The 21,230-nt window shown below is 41.9% G+C and overlaps 1 long non-coding RNA gene across 1 annotated transcript in view; it reads right to left on the reverse strand.

The window, feature by feature from the left end:
* Positions 1-8,490, reverse strand: part of LOC147203410 (uncharacterized) — a 30,556-nt gene extending 22,066 nt beyond the window's left edge. Inside the window, exon 1 of the long non-coding RNA XR_015101159.1 lies at positions 8,437-8,490. This is a non-coding gene — a long non-coding RNA (uncharacterized LOC147203410). The remainder of the gene's footprint in view (positions 1-8,436) is intronic.
* Between the last annotated feature and the right edge of the window lie 12,740 nt (positions 8,491-21,230).

The following is a 21,230-nucleotide window of genomic DNA, read 5'->3' on the forward strand; positions in this document are numbered from 1 at the left end:
TGTGTGTATATATATATATATCTACAGTATATATATGAGATACTTCTTGTAACGTATTAACGATACAAAAGTGTATTTTAAGGTATAAGGTATCAGAACCTTTAATTGCCTCAAAAGTCCATCTCATCTAAATTTAAATTGAATTTTAGTTTGGCATAACCTTCCCATTTTCTGTATGAAGGGCAGTTACCTGTGGTTTCTAAAGAAAATCTTTTATTGTTGTCAGGAGTTTTCGCCCAGCCACACCTGACTGTCAACAAATAAATCAGGAGTCCCATCGGCTCATGCAAGACCGAGTGACGTATTCCAACAAAGGTTAAAGAGAGGTGGCAGAAAGGTTGAGTTTCCAAAGAAGCCCTAAATTGTCCATTGGTGTAAATTTGAGTGTGAGTGCTTGCGTATGTTTGCAGATGACCAGTGACCAGTCCCGGAGTCTGCACGGTGGGGCCCCAGCTTACCTTCAACTCAAATGAAGATCAGCAAGAGCAAATGAGTTGATGTTCCCTTGAAAACTACTTAAACAAAACAAATATGAATTTTTGTGTATTTTGAGACAATAATTAATCTCTAGGTATACATTGTTGAAAATAGTTATGATTGCAGCCCCGGGGATTTTTCACCTCTTGTGGTGATACGTTTTATACAACAACCTACAATGCACACACAATAGAAAATAAATAGCATGAGTTAACCCCCCCCCATACGCACACACTCACACACATATTCGATGTCAGACAAGAAAATAATTGTGACTCCACAAAAATAAGAGTCGTTTCTAAGAGCGATCATTGTCAGTGTTGATTTCAGCAAAAGTCACATTGTGCTTCACACTGGTTGGACCACCCAGTGTTCATCAGGTGAAGGAGCAACAGCAGGAAATATTGCTTTTGGAGTTTTTTTACTCCACCACCTTAAGTGTAAGCAGGAAACAGAAAACTAAATAAAATGGCAAAGTAATACTTTGTAAATGAGACACACTAGGCAAATTTTTTTTTTATAATTTAAACTGTTTTGGGCATTAGATAGATGGATGGATGGATGGATAGATAGATAGATAAGGGAGAGAGAGAGAGAGAGAAATGTGTGCGTGTGTGTGTATATGCACACATTCATACAAAACACACAATAGGGCGCCTTCTCTTAAAAATAAATGTCAATGTAAAAAGCACAGAGTAGGAGAGGTGGTGCATGACTAACACCGAGCATTCCTTATTCAGCCCTCTCACTTTCTCTGGCATAGCATATGTCTCACAATCTCATCTTGTTCCTTCCACTTTCTCAACATCTGCACTCTCTCTTTACATTCCAATGTCCTTCATCTCCTAGGAACATCTATGAACACCTCCTTCCTTCTCACCCTATTTTTATCTCTTCTTTTTCTGAATCTCACCCTCCCTCCTTGCATGCACAAATCTCTGCATTCCCTTTCTCCTACTCTCAATGGGCTCATGTCCCACGAGGTGAAAACTAGGAGGGAGGAATGATCTTGGAATGGAAAATGGTTTATTTCTGACAACTGAGCGGCATTAAACACCACTCCCATTCCCAGTGAAACCACATGATGGTAGTGATGAAAAGAAGTGAAAAACAAACAAACAACCAAAACAACTCATATTAATCACTGTAATTGTGTGGGTGCTTTGGGTACCCAAGCGGCTGGGTGCCGATGAGGGATGATGCTGCTCATAGGCCTGCCTCGCCTCCATGAATCACAGCCTGAGTCGCTCACAGGCCGCCACAGAACAAAAAATAGAGATGAAAAATGCAGCAATTAAGTGATTTGATTTCTGCTCTACCCTTCTGTATTTCTCTCTTACTGCCCCTTTTAGGGCCACACACACACACACATAAAAATTAAAAAAATTGATATCCAACCCCTATTCAAAAACCGAGGTGAACACATAAATGCATAAAACTCAAGAGAACTCATTCACACATCCACAAATACAAGCATATGAACATATCGGCTATACGGCATGCTGAGGCAAGAGGTGATATCTGATGAATTTCATTTCTGTTTCTCTTTCTCTGTCTGCATTTTTGTGTCAAGATTTAGTCATGAAGAGACAGAACCCAGCGTCTTACTACTCTTCAGCAATAAAAGCCATGTGATCCTTCACTTGACATTCGATACGTATAATACATATTGCTGGAGAATCCTTGTAACTCCAAAATCATCACTTTTAAGGAGACCCCCAAAATGCCATGCTTGTTCAATCATGAACAGTGCGTCATCAAAAAGAGCAAGATATTTTCAACACTTTACTGTGGTGGTTGGCATTTACTTTGGTGCATTACAGCCACCTTCAGCATGCTGTACAGACAGTGGCCACCAGCAGTAATGCATAATTACTTCTTCCTTGCTCTACTACTTGTCCTTCTTCAACGTCTTCTTCTTCAATGTTTTGGGGCATTATCGCCAAGAACACGAAGGTGGCAGTAATTCACAGAAAGTGATCCCGATTAAGGAGGAGGGCTTTTGAGTGCCAGTCAAGGTCAAATTTGATTATAGTCAGCTTGCACCTGATTGTAAGTTGTAGGACCAACCAAACTATGAGAAAAGTGTGATTTGTATTTATTTATTTATTTTAAATAGAGTAGTCATGAGACACCAGAAGCCTAGTCCATTTTTTGTTCTCAAGCTTGGGTTGAGTGTGTTTGTGGCCAATGCTTCCAGAGATGGTTCCTTTAAGCTTGTGACGTTACCTGTGGATTTGGTTACATCACGGTCGGGCTAGCGAGTGTCTCTTGCCCCTCTAGGGCTCTGTAAACTGCATCTAATTCAATGAGGTGCACTACCAGGTTCAGGTATTCATTCCCTGATGCTGATTGAGATAATCTAAGTACTGTAGTTCTTTACAGTGGTGAAATACTTCTTTTCTGATAAAGTATGTCATAATTAAAAGGTGACACCTTGTTTAGTGGGGCTAAGTTTTTTTTTCATCTGTTTTCAATTCAGCCTGATGTTTTTTTGGTTGGCAAGTTCAGTTCAATAATTGTTATTCTGATCTACAAGTAGTGTGTTTGGCTAAATGTGGAATCTTTTTCATTTTTATTAGCGTTGAAATCATGAAGCCTTTGCCATTAGTGGAGTGTAAGCCATTTCATGCTGTTTTCCATATCCTCCACCACTGACCATTGTCAAATGTTGTGTGTCCAATGTCACATGCTCCATTGTCCCTGGTGGTGAATCTGCTCCTTGTGTTCCTGCTCCACTCACCAATCTGTCCATTGATCTCCCACCCATACTTCCCTTCAACAAGACTCCAATATATTTTAACCCCTCCGCTTGTGGAAGATTTTTGACTCTGGTCACAGCACACTTTTCCTACTATGGACAGACGCCTCAGATGTGGATATGCTGATACTCATCGCACTTCTTCATTCTCATCTGCCTCACATTTGGCTGCAAACCGCTCCTTGAAGAGGTGAGGATCACAATTTGATGAAGCCACCAAAAAGCAGAGACGTAATACTGAGGCCAGAATCGGTGAACAGAATCGGTGCAACGCCTTGGAGGTGTCCAGCCCTTACTGGAAATGAACTTGCAAAATTTACCGAAGCCTGCTGAAATGATGAAGTCACTTGTCATTGATAACACTTGCATGCAAATATTTTCATATATTTGATGAGAGGATTATCAATGAATGCAGAATTGTACCTATCACCTGAAAACATATATGCACATGATCAATAAAGTACACATATGTATGTTTCTATGATGCTAACATTACAATGAGAAAATCAACATGAACTGAGATACATTTTGGTCAACAAATTCTGTTGAGAAAGGGTATTTTTTTTACCCCAATGTCTGCCTCGCACAAATATTCAGTAGGCCTATAACAATTTGCCTCCTACAAGCTGCAAGGTCGAAGGACTTCAGACTATGAGAGATGTCGACATTTAATGCATGCGTCTAGCATTGGGGATGGAGCTGAAAAGGACAGGGCTAAGCACATGCAATTAAGAGCAGGTGTGAGTGGTTAAGGTACCACCAGCGCTGTGTAAATGTGAGTGTGTTGTATGCGTGTACATGTGCACGTGCGTAAGTGTGTTTGTGTGTGTGTGTGTGTGTGTTTGCGTAAATGCGAGTGTGTGGCCAGCCTCGGCATCAGGCCATGATGGACTGCTTCACAGAGCCAAACACCCGTTCAGCAAGCAGCATGCTCATTAATCCTGCCAAACTCCACTTGTTACATGCACGCACAGGAAATCATGAGGCTAGGTAAACCGGCAACGGCTGCGATCCATCACTATGTGCCAGCACAGACAAGAATACACTTCCACATGCACACTAACATGTGGTGGTTTATTTTTAAGATCCATGGATTAGTTTCTTCTGTTCTCTCCGTTTCAGTGAAATCACCTTCAATGGTGGTGAAGGCCTGCACATGCTTTATGTTAAGTCCAGGACATAACCTTTTGTTTATTGGAAAAAAATAAGTCTGGTTTGGGGAAACATGTCAGTCAATCATTTTGACCTTTATTTAATTCGAAAATCAAACTCATTTTCGCCAGGTGTGATTGTGAGCGTGAATGGTCGCTTGTCTATGTGTGCCCTGCAATTTGCTGGCAACCAGTTCAAAGTGCACCCTGCCTACTTGCCCTTGAGAAAGGCTCCAGCACGCCCCTCATTTTTGTTACAGAGTTTTGTTTGGTGTCTACATTTCTGGGATCCCAAAACATTATCGGGTTCATTTCGAACCCTGACAGCCATTTGATCTTGCTTTTTTTTGTTGTGTGAATTGGACTGTTAACATTTCGTTTGTGTTCTCTGTGTGCTATTACCTTGCCTTTTGCAAGCACTTTTTATTTTATTTTATTTTTTATGCATTTTTTATTTTTTATTCTCTTTCCTGGCTCCTTGTGACCAGCGATTTCTGTTTGGACTTTGTCGGTTCTGCGTTTTTTTATCAATTGTTTTGTTGTTTGCCTTTTGTCTCCGTCTGCATTTTGGGCATCCAAAATATTATTCGGTTCGTTCTCGAACATGCAATGTTAATGGTTGGACAAGCATGCTGTTTTTGGAGTCTCTTAGGAAAGTGATGATTTTGAGAGTATTAACCTGGTGCCAATGATATACATAAAAATATCACAGCGATGCAGCCTGCATGTAGCAAGTGATGGCTAACCAATTTAGGAGTCAAGAGTACAGTGAGTGATATGTCCGATACTGACTTTGGAATAAATCTCAGACAGGTAGTGGAGTGGGTCAAGTTTAGTTTCTAGACATGTCCAGCTCCGGGCCTGGTGGGCAACTGTCCTGCCTGTTTTCCACCTGCAACACACCTGATTCAGATGATCAGCTCATCAGCCAGCTCTGATGCAGCATTAGAACGATCCTGATGATTTGAATCAGGTGTGTGGCTCCCGAGAGAGCTTGAAAACAGGCAGGACAGCGGCCCTTGAGGACCGACTTTGGACACCCCTGAGTTAGGCAGTCAAACAGCCAAATCTAGAACCTACGCCATCATTATCTAATTGTGACAGAAAGAGAGCCATAACCAGCTGTTTAGACTAAGAAACAGAAAAGCATGATTTTACTCAATAAAGCACGTGTGTCAAAGTCCTCAAGGCAACCAGTTCATACTGCATGTTTTTGATGTTTCCCTCCTACAGCACAGCTGATTCAAAGGATCAAGATCATTATCAGGCTCCTGCAATGTGAGCTTTAAAAAAAACAAGAACAAAACATTTCTAGAGCCAACACAAAAATTACCCGAAACGAATATATCACAGAATTAAGTGCCCCCAGCTGAAGGGAGCCCCGATGACCCAACCGTAAACGCTGTAATAAAATGTTGTCATTCTGAGAGCTCTCTCATGGGGCCCCCTACTTGCAGGCTTGTTGGAAACACACCTAGAGTACAACTATAAAACACACACACACACACACACACACACACACACACACATGCACAAGAGGAAAAAAGAAAGACTGCACTGTAGAAAATGATTTTGAAGAGTGTCAAATCGTACCCATGAAAATCGTGTAAAATGTTCCAGATTGTTTTAGGCAGTAAAGAAATGATATCAGTAACAAGTGTTGCCTAAAAAAATTGTAAAATATTCCCCACACGTAAGAAAAACAAAACAAAAAAGCCAATTTTCGAATTCTACCCAAATGCATCCTTACAAAAAAAGAATATATATATATATATATACTGTATATATACATATATATATATATAGAGAGAGAGAGAGAGAGAGAGAGAATCCACCCATAAATGTCTGGTCACAATTTACAGCCACTTTCAGTGGATAAATGTAAATCATACATTTTGGGTAAAGAGTAAAAAATTAAATACCTAAATAAATTGAGGAGTACCTGACATTTCTAGTTACATGTGTATATTTACTGCAAAACAAACAGGCAAAGCGTCAGCGTATCCGTCGTACCGCATGGCTCGGATGGTTGAATGGTCAACTCCAGACCCAAAGGTTGTGGGTTCAGTCCTCAGCCCTTGTGATCATGTCAGAGTGTTCTTAAGCAAGAGACTGATCCTCAGTTTCTTCTGTTGTTGTGTCATCAGTAAGTGAATGAGAAGATTTAACCTCAAACCTCCCAAAAATGTACAAAAAATGCCTGGCTATTATTTTATAGGAAGGTGGAAATACAATGCACTATAAGAGTTGGACAGAATGCAATAGAAATTTGTTCATTGGGGTTTTTTAACCTCACTAATCATTGTGTCAGGTACACATCTTGTTTTTTCAAGGTTTTTTTTTTTTTTATTTTTTTTTTTTTTTGTGTGTCAGACAATTTATATGGCCTGGATTTAGCACCATACTAGTGGAGAGAAATACTGCCACAAAGCCTGGGAAGAAATCAATAAAGCTTGACCTCAGTTTGACCTTTCGCTCGATGGCGAAGTTATGGGATCACACTGGACTTGATATTAGCTTATTTGATGTGTAGTTTCCCAACAGCAGCGCTCTTTGCCCCCAATATTTCTTTTCCTTTCATTGTACTCGTGTCAATTGTTGTTTTTCTTTTAAAAGCTTGTGAACAGGGCGGCCCGGTAGTCCAGTGGTTAGCACGTCGGCTTCACAGTGCAGAGGTACCGGGTTCGATTCCAGCTCCGGCCTCCCTGTGTGGAGTTTGTATGTTCTCCCCGGGCCTGCGTGGGTTTTCTCCGGGTGCTCCGGTTTCCTCCCACGTTCCAAAAACATGTATGGCAGGCTGATTGGGCGCTCTAAATTGTCCCTCGGTGTGAGTGTGGGCGCGGATGGTTGTTCGTCTCTGTGTGCCCTGCGATTGGCTGTCAACTGATTCAGGGTGTCCCCCGCCTACTGCCCGAAGACGGCTGGGATAGGCTCCAGCACCCCCCGCGACCCTAGTGAGGATCAAGCGGTTCGGAAAATGGATGGATGAAGCTTGTGAACACAGACATAACAGCTATGCACACACACGCACACACCCCACGTGACAAATGCTATATGAGGCCAGTAACATAGTCCAGTGGTTAGGTGCAGTGCTGAGGCAGATTTGTCATCACAATAGATGTTTGCCTGGATGGAGAAAGCCAAAGCCATCAGCCAAATGACATTCCATGTATCGTTTGACTGAGAAGCTACATTGCTATTCACACCAATTTAGCCCTGAGAGAGCGGGATTTCCAGTCCAGCCAACCTTTTTGTTATGACTCTTGTATTAACATCTAGTTCTAACTGTGAAAACCTTTCAGGAGGATAGATGAGAAAAGCTCCCTGGCAACAACTCTCACATGCTAATAAACTCCATTAGAAACCCTAAAACCAAAACAACAGTTGCAAAAAACAACAACAAAAACCAGGCAGCACCTTCACAAATAAAGTGATCTCTTTAATCCCGCTCACTTCATGGACATAGACTGCATAATATACAGTAATGAATCCTTCACTGCCCATCAAAGCAGAGGGATATCACACAATTATTTTTTTTTTTCTGCACATGAAAGCAGACTTGGGTACGTGATGGAATATATGTACCATCGTGACATAATCAGGATACAAAAAGTATAAAACTGAAATTTGTTGTCGTTGCAGAAAAGAAACCCACAGTCAGATTACCGGCACATTTGTTAAAATGTTGGATTTTTTGCAGGATTATTTTTCATGCAGGGTTTCAAACTACCGGGACAAGCATCCTTCCGGAGTGGATAACGGTCACAATATTAGTCAGTGGACCACCATTGCTCATCCTCGGGAAACAGTTTAATGACAAAAAGTACGACAGAAAATCACTCAAAGGGAGAAAAAGCCAACCACAATGAACACAAAATCCCTCTGAATGAGGACAAACTGGAAAGACAAACGAGACAAAGTATCAGCAAAACACAAAACTTTACACTGGGCAAGTCTTGACTTGGAGCATTGCATAGAAAACAAGGCTGAGAGCTTGATCTCATCAGACGAACTAGCATTAACAGAGGCAAATAGACTAATACACACCTTGTCCACATGGACATGGAAATTATCTTCACACGGAATCATTCCAAAAAATGTTTGTGTTCATCCAAAACCACGGAAACTTCTTCGCTCTTATATACGATATATGCCTGATCCTTATGGCCTTGTAACACTGCCACAGGAAGTTACCAACAGCATAGAATGAAGAAGCCGTGCCATGAAAACAAATTCACAACAATGGCAGTGAATGCCAAGCGGGGAAGAAGAGACTGGAACGGATTTGGGTGGAGATTTTGCTGGAAAAGCCGTACCATCCTCAGTAGTTTCTGCAGCATGAAGGCAACATATGGTTATTGTTACTGTTGACGTTGTTTGTACATGGTGCCAGAGCTGGGCCAATGGGTCATAGTTTCAGTAAATATGCGTATGTGTTGTACACAGAAATGCAAGGACAGCGTTTTGACATTCATCCATGCTGAAAAAAGTGATCCTATTCAGGTTCACAAATAACTGGCTCCATGTGGATGAAACACAGGAAAGATTTTTAAAAATATATGTGCCGATACACTGATTAAAAAAAACACAGGAGAGGGGCAAGTTATCTGAAAAGAGCGGTGAGCTGAGTACAATTAAAAAAGGAAGGGAACGCAAATTATATTTTTGAAGAAAAGGAATCATTCCGATTTCTTGGAGATGACTCCCACGAGCTCGTGAAAGATGGCGAAATCAGATCGGGCAAATAGTGATGTTGCTCCAGCTTAGTGGTGCTCTTCATGGATGAAGGGAATTGTGAACCCTCATTGACCGATGCATTTCTTTGGCGAGGTTCTGGTCCACATTGAAGGGCAAAACGAGCAGTCTGTCATTTGGGTTTTTGAAATACCGTATGCCTTTTGTGACACTTGTCCTTGAACCTTTCTGACACATCTTGTACATTAACTTACTGGAAGGCAAGATGACTGTAAATCCCCCAAAAGTTGTATTTGCAGAGTTACAAGCTTTTGTCAAAGATTACGTCATCATAGCTCTGGGTCTTCATTGAAAGGTATGTACAATGTCGGAGAATATTTTGTTTACCTTGACAGTTCTGAGCACATTGTACAAAATGACGTCTTACACAATCATTCACTTGTATATTTATTCCATTTTTAGATTTACTCGAGGATGGTGGCAGAGAGGCAGTGCGTGAAAAAAAAGAGTACAATGTTGCGCTCAAGGACACATGAAAATCACTGCCCGGGGAACAAAACACCAAACCAAAGATTTGATTAACTTTCTCCACCTCTTAAACCACAGCCACACTAACAAGGGATGGCATTTACACAACAATTAACACAAGCATAATGCACTTGCTGATAGACATCAGTAAATATAATACACACACAACCGCATCTAAAATGGCCATAAACAAGTACCACAGAGTGTTGGCGCCTAGACTGAAGTCATCACGGACCTGTAAAGCATTAGCCTCTGTGTGACTCGAGCCACTCCAGAAATAGCCCCTGTAATGTATGCTTACTGCCATAGTCTCTTTTGCACAATAGTGCCCTTAATAACACACTCCATTTCTGTTGGCATAAATAAGGGCTCCATTTCCATCTTATTTAATGCAAATGAGAGAACCCGTGCCCAAACAGGTAGTGGGAGTAGTGTGTGTAAGTGGAGAGTGGAAGTGTGTAGTCGCCGAGTGTAGAGGCATGATTGGGGACGAGCAAATTCAAATGAGCACTGGAGAGACCCAACAATGTGCCGTCGACTCCCCCGCCGGCCTGCCATCAGTGTGACAGACAGCGTCACTTAGGGGCCATGCCGCCTGCACAGTGTGCCATTACAAGGGCCAACGCAAAACCAATATTTATCCAAGCAAATGATTCTCATGAGAGGGATGATGATTGCAGACGCAAGTGTTGCGCTCCAGTAGGAGGCGCTGGTGCAGCCAACAGCCGTGGTTCATTGCTTCCCTCACGTTGTCATTGGTCGGCTGCTATTATACTGACAAATTTGTGTAACTCAGCAGAACACTTCATATCCAGACAGGATGCACTTGCAGTTTTTACACTGGAAATCCGATTAAAAGGCTTTTCAGTTGCACAGACATGCAAAGGTACTAATTGAATGCTTCCCGGGTCGATGGAAACAACGCCTCTCTCAGAGTGGACCAGCGATTACTTGGCGACACTTTCCTCAAACGTGAGCTTGAACATTTGCCGCATGGACAAAAGTAAAACAAAGAAATAACCAGATTCTAAAGATATATTTGAGTCTGAAGATACTTTCCCAAAGGCAATTTTGGATTAGTTTGGTTCCATCAAATACTGTATAAAGTACTGTGGACTGGACGAAGAGACAAGTTCACTCTTACCATCGTCAAAGCCTCACAATTGTTTAACTGGGTGGATGAATGGTGTGGGTGTCATGAAATAAATTTTCAGTGTTCATTCAGTACACATTTTTAAAACTCATTCAAACCCAGGGACATATGTCTTTCACATTTTATCAGGTGGGAGGGTAAAGGAGGGTCTCAAAATGTCTGGAATGCTGGCTTTTTTCCCGCTATGAGCACAATGGTCCCTAACCTGACGTTTTAAGAATACAAGTAGAAGATTTCGGGGCAAACACTGTAAAATGATATGCAGATTAAATATAATCATTCCACTAATTTTCCCCGTATTACTGATAAATGGGCTGAAGTGTAGAGTGTAGAGAAGCGAGTGATTACTTGAAAAAAAAAAATGCAAATTCACTGGTTGCACTGATGTGGGTTGAAGAAAATTGTACCGGTAGTTGCATTGTCTAAAATTTTAGGGGCAAAATGTCACCATTTAGGGGCATGACGTCCTGCCTCAAAGCCACAGAAGTCTTATGGCCCCTTATGTTTGGCTGCATTAATTCGACAAGGTACATAAAAGCATCCATAGATTGTTGAAGGGTACAACACATGCTGTGGATAGTGGAGATTGCATAAATAGGTCACATAGTGTGTGCCATAATCTGCCTACGCATACAGTATATGAGATTGTCAAAGGAGGACCAGAATCAATCACAAGTGCCAACAGGGGGCACTGCGTGGACAAAGATTTAGTCATCAGAATGATCGTCGAAATCTCCAACAATTGCGGAAATTGTTCAACAATACATAAACAAATCCATAGGTCCAAAATAATACTTTTGCATAACATGTTCTGAGAACCACTGTCGATAACGATGCACTGACTTTACTTTCTTTCCTTCTGAGGGTTGAAAGGAGCAGAAGGCAGACTTCACCCCGGACTGCGTGCCACTCAGTGCACATTCTACATTCAGACAACAAGTCTCACTCACTTTCACACCGACACTGAGTGGGAATTGAACCCACAATGGCTACATGTAAGTGGCTACATACAAGTGAATCACTATCACCGTCGCTGGTTATTAAATCAGCCTGAAATAAAAGAGGCAGTCAATGAGTCATTCTGCTTATGGAATACAAAGTTTGTGAAGAGTATTTTGAAAATGTGTCTCTGCAATTGCACGTAGATCACCGTCCCAAAGTAACCAATTATGGGATGCTACAAACTGTGCCGGCAGCAGCAGCTGGTGAATCTAAACCAAAGACCAGAAGAGGTGGAGAGGAGAAAAGGTTTACGAGGTGGGGATGATGGTCTGATAAAACAGCCCCATACAAACTTCCTTCAAGGAAAGGTTAATCTCTCTCTCTCTCGTTTTCTGTATACCCCCCCGCCCCCCACTCTGCCCTCCCTTTACCAGCTGAGGCCTGTGTGACTTACAGCAGGTCCAGACTGCATTAGATTAAATCATAAATTACCCACCGACCCCCATATCTGCATCACCCCCGCCCCACCTACCCATACCCATCGTCCCATCGCACACGATCCTCGCTGGTCCGTTCCCTATCACAATGGAGCTCTCCCTTTCGTCTCGTCTCTTCCATTCCACATGTACGGTATTTCTCCCGCTTCTCCACGATTATTTTCCTCCAACCCTAATCATTATTCTCTTGTATTCACCCCCTCATTTTTCTCGATCACCACACTCTACAATGGAGCGCGGCTACAGTATTTTTCTTGCCAGCAGTGTAGCGTTAGCCACAACATGTGATACATTTTATTCAGATTAGGTGTGTGTGTGTTTGTATGATGCAGTGTGAAGGAAGCTCATGTAGTAATCTGTCTCTGTATTAAAAAATAAATAAATCTCTGGTGTCATGAAAAAAAAAAGCCACAGTGAATTGGCGCAAGTGCGGCATGGTATTATCAGTTTTAATAAACTATTTTCAAGCATAATTCACTCTCTAGTTGATAGTAAGTAAAGCAAACTTGAAGAAAGTTTAACTGCACTGGCAATATCAAATTGCAAATCGTCCACTTCAACAGAGGTCATGTGCTTGAACAGCTGAATTTGCTTCTGCTCTTTGTAGGTTCCTATTCCAACCAGACCACGTCTTGTCATCCTATGCAAACTACACGCACACTTATGAATAACTGATAAATTGATGGGTAGCATCGCTGATGGGGTAGTGGTACACTCGCCTAAATTGTGGGCAACGTGGGATCGATTCCCAATCAGTGACGGTGTGGATGTGGGTGTGAGTGGTTGTTTGTCTCTAAATGCCTGTCTCTAAAATGGCGACCAGTTCTGGGCATAGTCTGCCTTCCGCCCGAACTCAGCTGGGACAGGCTGCAGCAACTCCCACCGACCCTGTTCAGGATAAGCGGTGTTGATAATAGATGGATGGATGGATGATAGTTCTCTGAATTTCAATTGATTGAGTTGTTAGACTAAACACAAGAGCTATTTCATTTCTGACAGTGTGCGGTGTATTAATTCCTGTAACTCAATGAAAACCTGATCCAGCAGGACTTGAAAGATTTGATGTGTTGTATTGGGATTTTCACCACACATTCTGGTATGGTTGGTTAAATCCAAGTCGGGTACATTTACAGTATGTGAATGAAATATTATGATTGTTTATAGACTTACAGTCACAAGAGCCTGTTCTGGGCTTAACCGAGCATTTGGAGGATAAAAAACAAGCTAGCGATAGAAAGAAAAAAATATATAAATTTCCTCCTTCACTCCCCTTCAACCCCCACCCCCTTCGCTCCACTGCTCCACTGGAGAGAAAAGGGAAATAAAATTGAGTGACCCTGCAGCTCTTTTTTTCCCCCCACTGCTCTCTTCATCCTCCCCCTTACAGTGTGAAATCAAATTTCCATGAAGCTTCCAAATCTGTTGCACAGCAAGGTGATTTATCAGGGATGCAAAGAGCATGCAGAAACAATCTTTATTACATCCATTTCCTGCTTGTCAGTCGGGATCATGTTGGCTGTTCATTAAAGGCGCGGCGCAGGTGAGGAGAATGCATCCCGATGCCTTGATAGATTGTCTGCTCCCCTGTGGTGACAGCAGCTGGATGGATTGAACAGCGGGGGGCAAGGAGGGAGGGGAAAAAAAGCGCTGACTCTGTCGCTCCTCCTGTCAGACACACTTTTACATGGCCGGCCAGTGTCATCCCAACCAAGCAGCATGTACCAAAGGTACATGCGCATGCGGGCTCATAACAATCATTGGACTGCCGCCAGGAGTAAGTCTGCATGGATGCACACATACCATGAGCACACAAACACAATTATTTAGAAGAAATGATATCAGGATACAGATGCAAATATACTTGAAAAATATTTGCAATCATAGCTCAAAAAAAGGCTTCATTGAAATTAAATGTATAGTTGTTGTTTTTGCTGGTTTTCAACGGTAAATGCAAAAGGAAATATGTGTTTCATTAATTAGGTAAACATCTGGAGAGGTGATCACTAATCACTAATAATTACAATAATACTAACCTATCAATGAAATCAGTAAAAACTAGTGAGCCACTTTCATTAGCTGCCATAAACGCTTATGCCATAAAAGCATTTTTAAGATAAGATAAGATAACTTTTATTTGTCCCACACTGAGGAAATTTGCAGTCTACAGTAGCAAAATTGGGAGGGAAGAGAAAGAAACCCCAAAGTGTTTCATTGCACAAAATAAATGTTGCAGAAAAGACCTGTACACAGTTCAATAAAAGTGCAATATAAAATATAGCATTAGCAATATATTTGTCGAATAAATATAATAAATTAGCAATCGCATGGAAAACACAGCATAAGGTGGCTGTGCTATTTACAATGGTTACAGGTTTTCACGTATGTTTATTCAGCAGCCTGACAACAGACAGCATTTGGACACATGGTATGCTTTGCCTTCGGAGTAATTTCCTTTTTGCATCATTCCGATACAATTCGACCTTGTTTTCATGTTGACAAGTACATTTATTTCCGAGCCTGGTTGGCTTTTTACGAAGTATATTTTACTTGAAGCTAACCACTGGTTTGCACCACTGTTGTTAAGCCTCCATACTCGATTTCCATGTATTAAGACTGTCGGATGTGGTCGACCCTGGCCTCTCAGGATCTTGTGTCGCGGCCTGTTCCTGCCCTGATTTGGGTTTCCGTGCTGTCTCTCACTTCAGCCTTTTCCAGCCACCGGTATGTTTCTTGATGTCAGCCACTTCTTCAATTTGTTGGTTGTACATGCCTCGTCGAGATACCATCCACCCACACTTATCTAATCTGAATGACAGTCTGCATATCCTTGTAAAATGAAGCAGGAAGTCGATATCATGCTCATTTTTTGGCAAACAGTTTAATGTCATCCATGGAGAGGAGGTGACTGATTATTGTTCCACTACTGAACGGTACTTGAAGCCACTCTTAGGCCTCTATTTTCATCGACAGGCGCATGTAAGCACTTGCGTATCTTCATTGTCATGTCCAATTTATTAAGATTTGGAATTTGACACAGCGCACTACGCCATGTTGGGCACTTATTACACTCCCTCAGCACACTTGATAATTTGGTGAATGAACGTAGATTAGACCTTTGCCCATCTAAAAGCAGGTCTAAATTGGGACATATGTGGACTGGATTAACTCCATTCATAAATATGACAACAGCGTGCCATTGATTCCTCAGACTTATTGTAGAAAAGAATTCATTTAATGCATTATTATTATTATTATTATTATCACCTTTAATGCATTTTTAAAACCACAACACTTTGTCACGGTTCTATTCCGTTTGTCTCCAGCAGGTGACATCGAAGGGGTTCTCCTCCTGAGCCGCACCTGTTGGTCATCATGTCATAAGTTCTTTTTTTTTTTTCTTCTTCTTAAAAGGACCATGCTTGCAACTTGTATTTGGAGTGTTGTGCCACTGTCATTGGTGTTTGCTTGTGTGTTTGTTTGTTTGTTTGCTTGTTTTTTATTTACTTTGGGTTATTGGGGTTTTCAGGACTTTGTGTTATTGATGTCGTTTTTTCCAGTGTGCCCCTGTAAGTGTTTTTGTTCATATAATTTGTTCAGTACACCCTGGTTCTCCTGCCTCCTTGCTTTTTTGTTTATTTAGCACACACAAACGCGACACAATTAGACCGCACTTGCACGAGACTTGCATTGGGCACAAAAAATAAAGCAGTGATGTGCAGTCAGGGGCAGCAAGTGAGACACACCTGCGAGACGTTCTCTGAATGAGAAGAAATAGAAAAAAGGTGGAAAAAATGATATTAAATTCTGTTCCATTTCAGTTCTATGGTGTGTGTTTTCCATTGATTTCCTTTTTCAATCAAATAATTAACAATTTTCAAAATAGCTGAATGTGCATATTTGCTATGGGGGATGGGAAGGAAGTGAAGGAAAGCGCAATGCAGGCTTGGAGCTTCAGTTCATCCATTGCCGACTTGGACAGTTGGCTTGTGCATTTACACAAGAGACATTGCTGTTTGTCTTTCTATTGCCAATAAACATGTTTCATCACATAAGTGCTGCACATGTTGACGTTCAACAGTCTGTTGAATATTTTTTAAGAATGTGTGTGACATATTTTATCAATTTTACGACCAAAAAAGCCATTTGGAGAGAACGTCATCCCAAAAAATATATGTTCTATAGCTATATGTTTTATGCACTGCGGTTGGCTGGCAACCGGTTCAGGGTGTCTCCCGCCGACTGCCCAAAGACAGCTGGGATAGGCTACAGCACGCCAGTGACCCTTGTGAGGATAAGAGGATCAGAAAATGAATGGATGGATGGATGTTCTATGCACCTCCACTAAACACGACATTTTGATTAATATTGCATTTGTGGAAGATGAGTTAAGTTAAGAAGCAAAATCCACCGGGTTTTATGCTTCTCATGGGGCAGACATTTTGCCACTTTGACGCTCAAGTCACGACCAATGATGGGACACCTGCAGTGGCGTATGCTGGTCTGTCAAGGAGGGGAAGCTCAATTTCGGCCTGCATCATAAAATGTGTCCGTTTATTTATACGTGAATTCTACTCTCCGTTCCTTTTCAAGAAAATGATCTGTGTTAATAAAACCCACCAGAAATAAAAGATTAATTTGTCGCTAGTCGTTTTCAACAAAGAGAGTGTCGCTAAGATGATTAAAAGTCTCCAGTTCAACTCAGAACAGAATGAGAATTGAAAAATGCTCTCACGGGTGCCTACACCAAAAGATCGGTGATTGGCTAATTTCGCTGTCAATCAAAAAGAGAGAGAGAGAAAGAGAGGCTCAGACAGATCATCCAATCATGCTGCAGAAAAGCTGAGCGTCTGGGCCAGCCCATAAACGCCCACTGTCCATAGACTCCCAGAGACGCTGAGCGTCCGATGGGCGGGACAAAACCAGCATTTATCCAATGACTCATCTCGTTTCAATGCATTGGGGCAAAGGGCTCTGAACTCTCTCGACCCCCAGCGTCCGCGCTGTAGACGCTCAGCGTCCACACAGTTTAAAGCACAGTGAAGCTGCGGGAATGAATGAGAAGGGAGTCGCGTCATAACCAGTAAAAAGAAGCTGATTCAGAACAAAAGTTGAGCACGTTGTAGTGCATATTTAGTCAATAACATGGACACACAATTGTATGGACACACATATACTGTATTTGATCACTTCTTTTTGACTTTTTAGGGGAAGCTGAGCTTCCCTTACAGTCTGAGAGCAAACGCCTCTGGTCACCTGTTTTCTGAAAGTGAGGCACGATTAGCCTTCCATTGCTGGCTACTTTGCAGCCAAAGAGCAATTATGGATTAAATCGGAATGACCCTGAAAATGTCTGCTGTTATGTTATGTATATCTGTTAAGGCTTTTGCCCCTCCACACACATTTGTCATGATTCTTAGGATTCTCACACCTAAGGTTAATAAGAACATTTTTGAGTGAATACCTATCATCGATTAACATCCAAGAAGTCTTCATCAGTAAAAGTACAAACTCATAATGCTGAATTATCTGATGCCATTTAGTGTATGATTCAAGCATAAATTGTGTTATTTCAATTGATTCGCAAAATCATTTTTTCGCAATCTTTTTTTTCCCCCTTTCTTTAAAGTAAGCATTAAAGCCTACATGGATGCACTGATGTCGTGCAGGGGTCCCCAACCTTTTTTGCCCCACGGACCGGTTTAAGTCAGACAATATTTTCAGGGACCGGCATTTAAGGTGTGGCGGATTAATACAACAAAATAATATGGTATGAGCTGCATGAAAACTGTGGTGTTTTCGAAATATAATAAACACAATGAGCGTCTAATCTGGTCGCAACACTCTTATCGCTATGGTAATGTTTAATGCCTTCAAAATACGATACAACGCAAATTCAAAGTGCATGAAAATGATGACTCACCACAGCCCTGAGCTTGATTTTCTGCAATCAGACAGTCCCATCTCGGGGTAATAGGAGACAATGACACCTCAAGTGTGTGGTTTATGTCCAGTCTACCTCTTAATTTTGTTTTAGTCGCCGTTGCTGCAGAAACTCCCCACTTCACACAGGTAGGATGTCGAAAATAGCAACAGTGCTATTGTGGCGATCTCAGAGTATTCAGCCATAACTTGAATCCAGTTGTCTCGAACGTACTTTTAAGGCCGCCGTCATTTGCGATCTCCAAGCAGCTTTTTTACTCATTTTGCGGGCTTCAGCGTTTTGTTTTTGAGCGTCATCGGTCACGTGACCGAGAAGCGTGGCTTTACGTGAGTCAAGTGTGACACAGACGGATGTAACGGAGAATCCGGTAATTTTTCAAAATAAAAAATCTTTCGTATTCCGAAATAAATAAAACGGAAATAAGGCAAGTTCTTTCTGTGCGGCCGATACTAAATGCCCTGCGGACCGGCGGTTGGGGACCACTGATGTAGTGTACACTTAAAAACGTTTTTTTCAATGTACTCATTTTTTTCCACAAGTGGCTGCGCGAAATATACCGGGGTAATCATTTAGATCCAAATATAATTTTTCGAAATAATTATTTTTTTAATTATATAGAGGACTTTATATTGTGCAAGCACCTAACGAAATAAAATTGAGAAAATTAAACACACCATTTTTTTCAGTGTACCTCATCAAGTCAATCAGCAAAGTGTATTTGTTAAAGGGCCGATGTGAACCAACATAACCAGTCATAAAGTATTTTATCACTCCTCCTACATTAAAGATAAATATGTCAACAAACATTGTTCTACATCGACAGTATTGTGCTACGCTTATTTCCACAGAGGCTTGCCTTGACAACGCACGGCTTACTTTTTTAGTCTGTAATTATCGTGAAGGGGAAAAAATGCCACAAGGTGCAGTAAACACAAGCAGAGCTGAAGGTTGATTCAAATTTCTGCTCCAAAACATCACTGCATTAGAGACATCTGTTCCCTTAATTGTCTATGCCACTTTTCACCCTTCTTGGTATGAACATGTTATCTTTCACTCTTCTCTCTCCAGCCACTCATCAATGTTTCCCCCTTTTTTAGAATTCCAATGTTTGCCCCCTGTTTCGCTGTGTACTGCTGGGTTTTCTCCGGCTACTCCGGTTTTCTCCAGGTACTCCGGTTTCCTCCTACATTCCCCAAAACATACATGGCAGGTTAATGGAACACTGTAAATTGTCCCAAGGTGTGTTTGTGAGTGCGAATGGATGTTCGCCCATATGTGCCGACAGTATGTGCCTTGGCTGGCGACCAGTTGATGGTGTGCCCCGCCTACTGCCCGAAGGCGGATCGGCTCCAGCACACCTACGAGCTTTGTGAGGATAAGTGGCTTAGAAAATGGATGGATGGATAGATGGATGGATGGATGGGCAATATTTAAAAAACCAACTGCAGCACCTAGTCCCCCTCAGAGTGTTCGCTTGGTAGTCATAAAGTCGACTGGGATCGTCATGGAAGTGGGAAATGTTTTCTGTCAGGCAGTGATAGGGATCTACTGTTACTCGAGAGCTACAGTATATCCTGCCTGTTTTAGATCTCTATCTCTCTACTTCAATACAAATGATCTGCAAGCTCTGTAGAGGCCTTAAACGATCGTGAACAACAAGGAAATGGCTCTCAAGGAACATATATAAATTAATAAATCCTTGTCTCACCCCTCGGGTGGTGTCCGTCGCACATTCAGCACGGATCCTGTGCCAGAGGCCAGGAAGCTTGAGGGTTCTGCGCAGTATCCTTGCTGTTCCCAGCACCGCACTTTTCTGGACTGAGATGTCCGATGTTGTTCCCACGATCTGTTGCAACCACTCATCTAGTTTGGGGGTCACTGCCCCGAGTTCTCCGACCACCACAGGCACGACTGTCGCCTTTACCTTCCAGGCTCTCTCCAGCTCCTCTCTGAGCCCTTGGTATTTCTCGAGTTTCTTGTGTTCCTTCTTTCTGATGTTTCCATCACTTGGGACCGCAACATCCACTACAACGGCTTTCCGCTGCCCATTATCTATGATCACGATATCCGGTTGGTTCGCCATTACCATCTTGTCAGTCTGGATCTGGAAGTCCCACAGGATCTTCGCTCTGTCATTCTCCACCACCTTCGGAGGTGTTTCCCATTTTGACCTTGGGGTTTCTAGTCCATACTCCGCACAGATGTTTCGGTAGACTATGCCAGCCACCTGGTTATGGCGTTCCATGTAGGCTTTCCCTGCCAGCAAATTTACACCCTGCAGTTATGTGTTGGATCGTCTCAGGTGCCTCTTTGCACAACCTACACCTTGGGTCTTGTCTGGTATGGTATATCTGGGCCTCAATGGCTCTGGTGCTCAGGGCCTGCTCCTCTGTGCTGTCCTTCAGGCTGATAGGACTTCTTGAGATCAGCCACTTCAGTTATGGTCCTCTGGTACATCCCGTGTAGAGGCTTGTCCTCACATGATGGTCCCTCTTCCAGCACCTCATCCTCTGTTCCCCATTGTCTGAGACATTCTCTGAGTACGTCATCCGTTGGGGCCTTCTCCTTGATGTATTCATGGAGCTTGGATGTTTCATCCTGGACTCATACTGTATATATACAGTATATATGAGTATATCAGTTTCATTCCATCCGTACTTTCAACTTTCAAAGCCTTCTCTGCAGAGTAGTTTGATGTTATTTAAGTTTTTATATTGCTAAAAAATTATTGTGAAGTACTGTATAGTACAGTGTTCTCGAGGTGATGTATTGGAAGATAAAGGTTACTGTGCTTTTTTCTTTTTGGTAATATCCTCAAATACATGAAATGGGCTTCTTTAATGCCACACATCGACCTGTTTCATTTCGATGCGTACAGGTAAGAGCGCTTCGAAGGGACACTATACAGACAATCTACAAAGTTGTTTTTAGTAATAGTTTAGTAATACACTTTAAAAAAATAATTAGAAAGTGACAGAATACATATTGAGATGGCTGAAGGTGAGTCTTTACAGTCAGTACATAATTTGTCATCTTAACTGTATTCTTAATGAGCAAAGAAAGAAAGGATGGCCTTGGGAAGACA

The sequence above is a fragment of the Hippocampus guttulatus genome, chromosome 6 (genome assembly GCF_054856545.1).
Source record: "Hippocampus guttulatus isolate MCC_2025c chromosome 6, RoL_Hgut_1.0, whole genome shotgun sequence".
Taxonomy (NCBI): domain Eukaryota; kingdom Metazoa; phylum Chordata; class Actinopteri; order Syngnathiformes; family Syngnathidae; genus Hippocampus; species Hippocampus guttulatus.